At 55.8% G+C, this 9,892-nt stretch overlaps 1 protein-coding gene across 2 annotated transcripts in view; it reads left to right on the top strand.

Moving 5' to 3' along the window:
• Positions 1-2,392: 2,392 nt before the first annotated feature.
• Scn5a (sodium voltage-gated channel alpha subunit 5) overlaps positions 2,393-9,892 on the top strand; it is a 98,092-nt gene continuing 90,592 nt past the window's right edge. For both annotated transcript variants that reach the window (XM_032911127.1, XM_032911121.1), the window contains exon 1: positions 2,393-2,533. The gene's annotated coding sequence lies outside the window, so the exon portion shown is untranslated. The remainder of the gene's footprint in view (positions 2,534-9,892) is intronic.

The raw sequence follows: 9,892 nt of genomic DNA, 5'->3' as shown, positions 1-9,892 counted from the left end.
TACCGAATACTCCAGATGCCTGCTGCCCTTTCTCACACTCTGCATCCTGTCCCAGAGTCCCAGTTGTGTGTTCATGATCGAATCTCCAGTGGGTATGGATTTTCATTTCTCCTTCCACAGGCTTTACACAGACACACACAGTCAGAGAGAGAGAGAGAGAGAGAGAGAGAGAGAGAGAGAGAGAGAGAGTTAGTTTAACCTAGTATATTGATGCACTGTGTGGCCCACCTCTCCGGGCAACATCCCCCGGCAGAGGGGATAAAGGATAAAACTGCTCAGAATAAGACAGAGAAGGGAGACTTCTCTAATTCAGTACCGTTAGTTTCAGACTCTCTCCATTCTGAAAGTCCGCTTGCAAGTCTGAGTCTGAATTCTGGATCCAGAGGCTGGTGGGTAAAGATGTCAGGGAAGGTGGGTCCTTCTGGTCCTTGATTTGCCTCCTGCCGGATGGGTGTGGGCTCCAGCCTGGGCGTAGGTGAGTCCCACAGAGGCATCTGCAACGGGACCGTTGGATGCGCTTTTCATTTTGACCACTAGTGGGAGCTGCTGGCCAACCTCAGGCCTGACAGGAGCTGGAGGCCGGCAGTCGAGTGATCAGTGGTCCATCTGTTAGACCCTCCAGAGTCATGTCGTTCAGAGTGAGGACCATCACTGTATATTGGCTTCTTATATACCTTCCAAGGCACCAGAAACTCCTGGAGCCGCCACACTCAAGTCCCAAATGGACAACACCACTGGCCCACAGCCACCTCTTCAAAATTCCAATAAAGAAGTTGCTGGGCAGAGAATGATGGCACAAGCTTTCAGGACTTGGGAGGCAAAGACAGGCAGGGGGAGGTGAACTCAAGTCCAGTCTGGTCCTTATAGCGAATTGTAGAGTAGCGAGAGATACATGGTGAGACCTTGTCTCAAAACAAAGTAAGTCTGTGTGTGTGTGTGTGTGTGTGTGTGTGTGTGTGTGTGTGTGCGCGCTTGCCCATGTATGTGTGTGCGTGTGTGAGTGCACATGAGTGTGTGTGTGTGCTTGTGCGCGCTTGCCCGTGTATGTGTGCGCGTGTGTGAGTGCACATGAGTGTGTGTGTGTGTGTGTGTGCGCGCGCGCTTACTTATATGAGCCATGCATATCCTGGCTTCCAAACCCAGAACCTCAGCACCCTTTGAAGGCTTTACCTTCCCGGAGTACTTGTCTCCTAGCAGTTTGACAATACTGCAGAGAAAGCAAACCTCGTGACAAAGGACAGAGTGGATGTCTGTGTGCACCTCTGTGTTCCTGTGATAGCCCTGGACACTGAGTCGCTCAAAATGTCCTATGGTAGTGGCCTCTCATGTTTAAATAAGGGAGATGTGGGTCTGTGGGTCTTTCCGTCTGTACAAGCGAATGTATGAATCTGGACCAACATGTGCACGGTTGTCTGTCCATGTGTATGAGTGTCTGTGACGGTATTCTTGTAGGACAGTCGGTGCTCCTGTTAGTGTGGGACTTGGTATCCCTCTGTGGGTCAACTAGAAGGCTGAACACGGGTCAAGAGGGTGAGTGTGTGGAGGTATTCATGTCTGTGGGTTTGCTAGTGTTTGCTGCTAGTGTCTGAAATGGAGTCTGGGGGTGTGTTTGATTTCTGTCTGAGCTCATGTGTCAGCATGGCCACATAAATATCTACAACGCATGGGTCTATGTACTGTCATTCTATCTCTAGAAATGTGGCTCTAAGTGTTCGCATGTCAGTGTGTCAGTGGATGTATCTCTAAGTCACATGGTATAATTAGGTTTATCAGTGATTGTTCCTCAATGCCAGTGTATGTCAGTGGTGCCTGTCTGTATGTGTATGTCCATGTGCATATGTGTGTTGGTATCTGTATCTGTGTGTGTGTGTGTGTCAACGTAGGTGCATGTGTGTCAGTGTGTCTCAGCATGGATGTCAGGTCTTGCCCATGTCCATGTACGTGATTAAGTGTGGATAAGTGAGGTTTGGGGTAGGGTCCCCATACCATCGAGGAGGGGTGTGTCTGTGTACTTTGGCTTGGGTGATGTGTGTGCCAACGTTTGTCGGTGTGTGCCGGTCCAGGTCTGCGTGGGTGGCTCTCTGTAGCGAGGCGTCCGCAGGTCGGCGTGCGTCCGCGTGTCTGTCTGTCCGTGTCCGCGTGGGCGGCCGTCTCCAGCAGGGCGCACCCGGGGTCAGAGTGGTGGGCGTGCGCCCCGCCGGGCAGGGTGGCTCTCCCCGCGAGCCAGGCGGGCGCAGCGCCACGTGCGGAGCCCCGGGCGCGTCGCTCTGGGGCGGAGCCAGCCCGGGGCCCCGGAGCCCCAGGCCGAACCCAGGCGGGGCCGCCCCCGACCCCGCCCCAGCCTGAGCCGCGCCGCCCGCCGAGCCAGGGAGCCGAGCGGAGCGGCGGAGCTGAGACGGCGGCGGCGCCGTGGGATGCGGGATCGCGCCCCGGGGGCCGCTGAGCCTGCGCCCGCTGCCCCAAGCCCTACGCCGAGCCGAGCCCGCACCGCGCTGCAGCCGCCCACCCCGGGGCGCGGGCCGGGGACCATCAGGTGAGCAATCACCCCCTGTGTCCCGCAGCCCCCCGCGCCCCTCCGTCCACCGCCGCCGCCCAACTTTCCTCCCCGATGGCCCGGAGCCTCCCGGCCGGGTCCCCAGCCCCCGCAGCCGCTGTCCCCGAGGGGGGAGGGGCGGGAGAGGCGCAGGTGGCCCGGGCCGGGGTTCCCCTGTTCGTCTCTGATCGCCGCGGGTCTCCTCCCGTCCCCTCTCCTTCCGGGTTCCCCGTGCGCTGTCGAGGACCGGGGGATGGGGAGCTTCGGCCCCAGCTCCGGGACCATCGCTGGCGCAGACTCGCCAATGGGCTGCGATTGGGACCCGGATTCCCGAGGCCGGAGACCCCAAGGTCAGAGCAGCGACAAGGCGCGCGGAGAATGTGGCTCTCGAGAGCTGGGGGTGAAAGGGTTGAGCGGGCACTGACCAGGACTAGGGAGCAGGCCGAGCGCTCATTTTCCCTGGGCCCCGGGGGTGGAGGAACTCGGCACCCGGGTTGTGCCCTCGGTTAGACGAGATCGCTGCACCCTTGCAAAGAATCTGTGCACTCTATTGGGGGTCAGATCTAAGAGTGCGCCCTGTCTTTGGGCGCTCCCACTACGCCGAGATCTTGGTGCCCTGTTGTCGCCTTGAAGCGGTCGGATCTCCTCTTGTCTCTGTGCGCTCTGAGAGGGGAGAGATCTCTGGACTTGGAAATTCGGCAGAATTCTTTACCCTCCTTGCTTTGACCTGGACAGACTCTCGCACCCGGACAGGAGAGGGCTGAGGTCCCCGACTTCTGTGTTATTTGATCGTCTTTGGAGGTGCCTTGAGAGGAAGTGGAGGTGCCTATCCTTGTTTGAGTACTGGTGGGGACAGTGATGTGGTGGGGACTGGTAACCGTGGTGCTCACGATGGGAGGAAATGCTCAGGATGAGGCCTGGCTGTAGACAGGCCTTCCAAACACCTGTTGGAGGGCAGCTTACACGGAACAGCCGTGGTACTCGACCTAGTCTCCCTAGCGACTTCAGTCTAGTGGGATGTGGGATCGGTGTGCCCTTGGGGACCTGAGTTGCCCCTTCCAGCAGTGACCCCCAAGTACCAAACAGCGAAGCACAGAACGGGCCTCCACAAATCCCAAACCTTCTGTAGATTCACTGTCATTCAGAACTAAGAACCCCCCAACCCTGCTCCCAGCGCAGCCCAGCTCTGGACCACCCCTCCACTTCTCTACCTGTCCCTTCCCACTTAGAATCGGCTGGGTGCACATACATGATGGTGATAGCACAGGAGAGTGAACTGAAGGTGGGACAGACTGCTGCCACAGAAGCAAGACACATCCAGAGGGAGCACGGGACACTGGGTCTTTGCTAGGATGTTCAAGGTTCCGAAACTTTCACCTCCACCACACGTACTGAGGCCCAGAGGAGTCAAGAACTTATCCAAGGTCACACAGAATCATTGGACTGGGGAGGACCCACAGGGTGAAAATCCCTTGGAATCTATTTCTTGGGGGGTCCAAATTTGACCTAGAACCAACCAAAGAGGGTCTAAACAGAAAGAAGAGTGGCCCTCAGGTGCTAAGAACCCCCCTTTCAAAGCCTGATGTGACACGGACAGCTGTCACCCTCTAGAGAGCCTAGTCCCTGTGTGTGGTGGCCATCAGAACTCCCCTGGAAGACTTCCAGGGTTGACTCACTTGGCATGAAGAACAAGCATGGAGGAACAGTGGCAAGCACCAGAGACAGCTGGGGATGGGGGAGCGGAGGAGGCTGGCGCTGAGGCAATCAGTCCACAAAGAGGAGGCTCCTGGGGGCAACCTGCAGCCGTGAGGAACCACAGCCCCCTTCGCAGGACTCATTCCTGACCTTGAGAAAGCTTTCAGAAGAGTGCGGTGGCAGAGGCTTCTCCCCAGAAACACAAAAGAGGTCTCGATTTTGATTAAGAGAGTCGAGGCTGTTGTTCTAGCCTAGATAACCTTCCGCCTGGGTTTTGAAGCATGAACAGAAGTTTTCCGATTGAGGACAGTGCAGTTCAGTCACCAGTCAATCAGCACAACATCCAGGGGGATAAAACGACAGTTAGTAGAGCGATCTGTTGGGTCCCATGTTGTGAGGAGGAACCAAGGCACGGTGGGGTGGGGGTGTGCAAGCTCTTCTCATGAATTGGGAATTTATCCTCAGTAATGTTTCTAAAAATAGCTACAGGCACTGAGTGCTTTCTGTAGGACCAGGCCACACCAGGTGCTTCATAGGGTTCCTCTCCCAGAGTGTCCCAGCTTAGCCCGAGAGTGGGGACCTCAGTCACAACCATTCTGCAGATGATGAAACTAAAGGCCAAGAAGGGAGAGCAGCCGGGTCATGGCTCACATCTCTCAAGTAGTCATGGTGTCATCCACGGAGAAACCTGTCACCGTGACACCCACGCCTTTCTGGGCACTCAGAGCTACCCACCCTTTACCCTGTATATACAGTGAGGGGCATGGATGGGTGAAGTCTGAGTGGTCTACCTTTATCTGAGCAATTTGACTTCCATTGGGCATTAGAGGAAAGGCTCTGAGAAGGAGGCTTCCTGAAGGAGCTGGGTCTGGAGGTAGGTGCTCCAAAAGGGCGGCAGAGGCTGCCTGGCCACCGGAACATCACTTGGGAAGCTTTACATAAAAACATCTGCTTGAAGCTCCGCCCCCCCCAGCATGCTAATTCTCCTGGTTCTGGGGTGGAGCCGGCAGTGTCCTTCTGAAAACAGAAGACAGGTGGTTCTGATGGTGTTAGAGGCTGGGGCCAGATGCTCAGAGACACTGGACAGCCTGGGCAAGAGGGAAGCCAGGAGGGTGGGTGGTATTGGCCAAAGGCAGAAAGAGCTCCTCCCTCAGGAAAAGGAAATCCCCTATGTCTGCTGAGAGGTTTTTTAGAAGGCACCGTCTGCACCGTTCATGGACAGATGAGCGAGAATGAATAATTTAGAGAGAAGTGCCCATTAGATTGAGCCGCAGCGAGGGCACCGGTGACCTCGGCGAGAGAAACGGCACTCTCGGAGCCCACGGGATGCGGTGCCCTGCGTGGATGGGTTCTGGTGAATGAACACACTGAGCATGAGAGCTGGTTTGGCGTGGGTTAAGGCGTGAGCAGGAGATGATGATTTGAGGGAGCTCGGGTGGACAGCACTCTCAAGGGTTTGACGGTTGGAGAGGGAGAGGGAGGCCGTGAGGGGTGGGTTCATTTTGGCTTCACGTAGAACCTGAGTAGATACTGTAGACTAGGCAGTCCTGCAGTGCATCATGGGCAAGGGCTTATGGAAAACGTCTCGAGTAAGGGACCAGAAGTCTGTGGTTCAAAACTGTACCTGAGAGGCGCACAGGTCACACAGTTTGCCCATTGGGCCAGTCAGGGAGGCCAGGGTGAGGCGACCTCTACAAGGAAGGTCCTGGTGGGAATCTGCGTGGAGAGTGGGTCTGTTCTCTAGGGAGAAAAGGGAATCCCCAAAGCTGTATTTGGAGACAAGAGGCAGGTTGGGCTTGCCTAGAGCAGGTGTCCATGGTGACAGAATTTGGACAAGAGTGGCTGGAATCAAAGTTCCACAGCTAAATCCCGGGGGTGGAGGTGGGGGTAGGGGTGGGGGATCAGAGACAGAAGAGAAGACACAGAGGCTGGGCATTCTGGGGGCAGGGCAGCTGTAGGAATGCCCAGGTCTGATAGCCACCCTTTCTGCTAGGCCAGGCTAATCACACACCGAGTTCAGAGGCAGTAGAGCCCAGCCTGGACAGTGGGGTGGGCAGCACAGGGAGAGCATTCCATTCAGCGTCCACTTTGTGCCCTGGAAGGGTCTTAAGTATCCAAGACAGGCACAGATGCTGCGAAGTGTGCATAGCCATGGGGAGGGAGACTATGTACCACGGGACAGGGAGAGGATAACTGTAGGTAATAGCTGTGGAAGGGTGAACCGGGATTCCTGGTGAGGGATGGTGAGTCCGTGCAGTCTCGCTGACCAGGTAACTTCTGAGGAAGACAGCTGATCTGGGACCTGGGTAGCAAGAAAGACGGAGGGAGAGCAGACCGAAGAGTAAGCTGTCTGTGCAAAGGCCCTGCGGCAGAGACAAGCTTCAGGGTGTCCACTCTGGCTGGAGCAGAGGGCAAGGAGTGGGGCTGAAGAGAAGGCAAGCCTCCGTTCTAGCCCCGCCCCCTCGGTGGACTGCCCCCTTCTGTGTGTGCTCTCCTTGGGCTGGCGCTGGCAGCAGTTCTTGGGAATGAAGCTATTTTTAGATACGACTCTCCTCTCCTGTGGGCCTAGAACATACCGTGTCTTTTAAAGATGATCAATATGGGCTGGCACTATTTATAGAGACCCCATGTCAACTCCTGGGGCCTGGGACCCCCAGACTTTGGGGACAGGCATCACAGTACAAACCTCAGAGAGATTGGCCTAGACTCCTAGGTCTATCTTCTACTCTCGAGGGGCAGACAGGGGCACCAAGGACCTTGGAGCCTTCCACTCTCACCCCTGGGTCAGAAAGACCCGTCCAGGACAGACAGAAGACAAGCTTGGAACGGAGGTCCAGACTCCCCTCTCCAGAGTCAGTCACTATGGAAGCCTGCCTGGAGGAGACAGGCCTGGAATCTACCGGGGGAGGCTGCAAGGGAGGGCTGGGCTTGGTTCTCCTGGCCTGCAGTTGGCGTTGCACAGTAGGGAGAGGGTGTTTATGCTCTGGGCCTGAGTCCTTTCTCTCCTCTTCTGTGCACTCTCATTAAATCTCCCAGGGAGTCAGTGGAAAGTGGAGTCCCCCAAGGGGTATTTGCTGATGGCTGGGGGGTGGAGCTGTTCTTACAGTGTCTGTGTGGCCCTGTGTTTCTCTTGCCCACTCCGAAAGCCCTGTGTACTGAGTAGCGATGGCTGCTCTTACACCCTTGGAGCCAGGGACAGCACTGCCTACCCTGGGGTCTCAGAACCTTGGTGCCGGATGGCACTTTGTGAGCAGTGGAGGCTCATCTCGGACGGAAAAGGTAGAAAACACCTCTCTGGCAGGGGTGGATTCTTAAAAGGACCTGGCAACGTCGGAGGTGGTTTTCAAAGGGGTTGTAAGGCAGGCAGTGGCAGTCTGACGACTTAGGCACCAGAGCAGTCTGTAAACTGCACCTGAGGCACACTGGGTGGGGAGGGCTGATCTCAGGGCAAGGGTTCCCTCCCTGCCAAGGGAGGACCCAGCCTCAACGATCCATCCCTCCGCCTGGCACTAAAGCCCAGCCTCGTTGATCCAGGGAAGGGACTAAGACCAACCTCTTGGGCTACCTGGCTAAGAGAAGAAGCCCAGATTATTCCTTCCTTGGCCAGGGCCCCACCCAGGGGTCATCAGTTAGCACAGTGGTGCAGGGAAGTTGAGGGACAGAGGCCTACCCACACAGCCAGAGACCTGAGCAGAAGGCGGCCCAGGCACCCGGCGCCCACCCCACCATGCACTTGGGTCAGATGCAGCACAGACTGCCAGTTAAGTAAAGAGACAGCCAGTTGCCAACAGCGCTGGAAACCCAGGGAAAGCCCCCACTCGCTCACTGCGCCGGAGTGCCGATTAGATGTATAATTGCTGAGCTTCCGTTTCAGAATCTGTCCAAGGCAAGGAGACGACAAAAAAAAAAAAAAAAAAAAAAAAAAAAAAAAAAAAAAAAAAAAAAAAAAAAAAAAAAAAAAAAAAACCTTCCTAAGAGGTTCCTTCACTGCCGCCTACCAGTCCCCAGAGAGAGCAGACACCAGGCACCTTGCAGTCCTCATCTTTATTTGTGCCCACATGGGTCACTTCTAGCCTCGATGCACAGGTCGTCTACTGGGTCCTCACCCACCAATGAGACCCAGCTTACCTAAAACAGCCCACGTGGATGTGTGATGTTCTACAAGGGGCTGCATGAAGCTACGTGCTAGGAGTTAGGCAGCTGACTGAAAGGGTCAGAAGCTTAGGGGACGAGAATGTCTTAGTCAGGTGGTAGTACACACCTATCGGCACACACTCCAGGAGTGTGCTTCTAGAGTTTAAACTACTCCGGTGGAGAAGCGCGTTAAGTGCATCGTATGGTTGTAGTGTGTCCTGGATGCCTCTGGGGCATAGATTCAGTGTCTCCTGGGTTAGTCCATCTCCGCCCCCCCCCCGGGCAGTAAGACACCCCAGAGGGAGAGCCTCTCAGGTTTCCCTCGGGGTATGAATAGCTCCGTCAATGTACACAGTAGGTGCCCCATAAATGCCTCGGTTGCCATAGCATCCATACACAGTTCCCCCAGAAGGATTTTTTTTTCAGCTGAGGTATCAGAAAGAAGAGTTGGAAGAGGAGTGGGGATGCTAGTGGCTGTCTTCTAGCAGTGTGTACTTGGAGGGTCTGCTGGAGCCCATGCAGGGCTGTGGGGGGAGGGGGCGGAAACTGTTCAGAGCTGGGATAGATGGCCCCTTTGTGACTAAGACAGGCCTCTCACCCTGTCCCTTTGTGGTCACAGGGTGTTAGATCATCCAGTTCCCTGCCCTGGAGATCCAGGGCTGGCCAGTGTGGGGCCCTTGGAGAATAGCATAGCAGAATAGCATAGCATACCGACACCTGTCTTAGAGATCCTGTGTGCGTGAGCCTATGAGAAAGCTGGCAGGGAAGCTGTGCTTAGGGGTAGGGTGCTGTGTTCACAGGGCACTGCCGTGTGTGTGTGTGTGTGTGTGTGTGTGTGTGTGTGTGTGTGTGTGTGTTTAGGGGGATCCCACACATTCTGTAGTTCCTGAGACCCAACGTCTAGACGCTGCAAAGCAGGTGAGGGAACGTTGTCCCATGCTTTCTGTTGGGGAGAGGGGAAGAAAAAGGCAAGGGTCTAGAAGGGGAACTCCTGGTTTGCCTTTGGTAGGCGAGTGAATCCAAGGTAAGACCTGATGGGCCAGACTCCACCCCAGCTCCCAGCCCTGGACAGACCCTGGTTCTATCCCTGCTTGAGGATTCACTTCTGTAGAACTAAAGCTGATAGGGCTTTCCTGTCAGCAGAATTAGCTGGGTGTCGGAATAAATGAGATGTAAATGTATGTAAATTAGGGCATCCCCAGAAGCCGGGGTGGGCGTGTTCTCCTCTGGAGGGACGGGGGTGATTGGGCAGGACTTCCCCGAGATTTCTGGAGGTGAAGGGGAGCGGCTCAGACTTGCCCTGCTCTCCTTGTGGTTGGACCAGACAGGGTTAAAGCCTCTGCTGCAGCCTCAAAGGAGTGGAACCAGCGGGGAGCAGGTTAGCTGAAGCCCGGGTGCAAGGACCTGTCAATGTGCCTTTGATCTGGGAACAGGGACCTCTGAAAGCAGAGGCCGGGGCACCAGCTGGCACCCCCGTGGAGCCTTTGTCCAGAGCGGTTACCCTAGAGAGCTGGGGTTGTACGGGATAAT

The sequence above is a fragment of the Rattus rattus genome, chromosome 8 (assembly GCF_011064425.1).
Source record: "Rattus rattus isolate New Zealand chromosome 8, Rrattus_CSIRO_v1, whole genome shotgun sequence".
In the NCBI taxonomy this organism is placed as follows: domain Eukaryota; kingdom Metazoa; phylum Chordata; class Mammalia; order Rodentia; family Muridae; genus Rattus; species Rattus rattus.
Note: the sequence above shows the minus strand (reverse complement) of the source record. Positions and strands in the feature narration are given on the sequence as shown.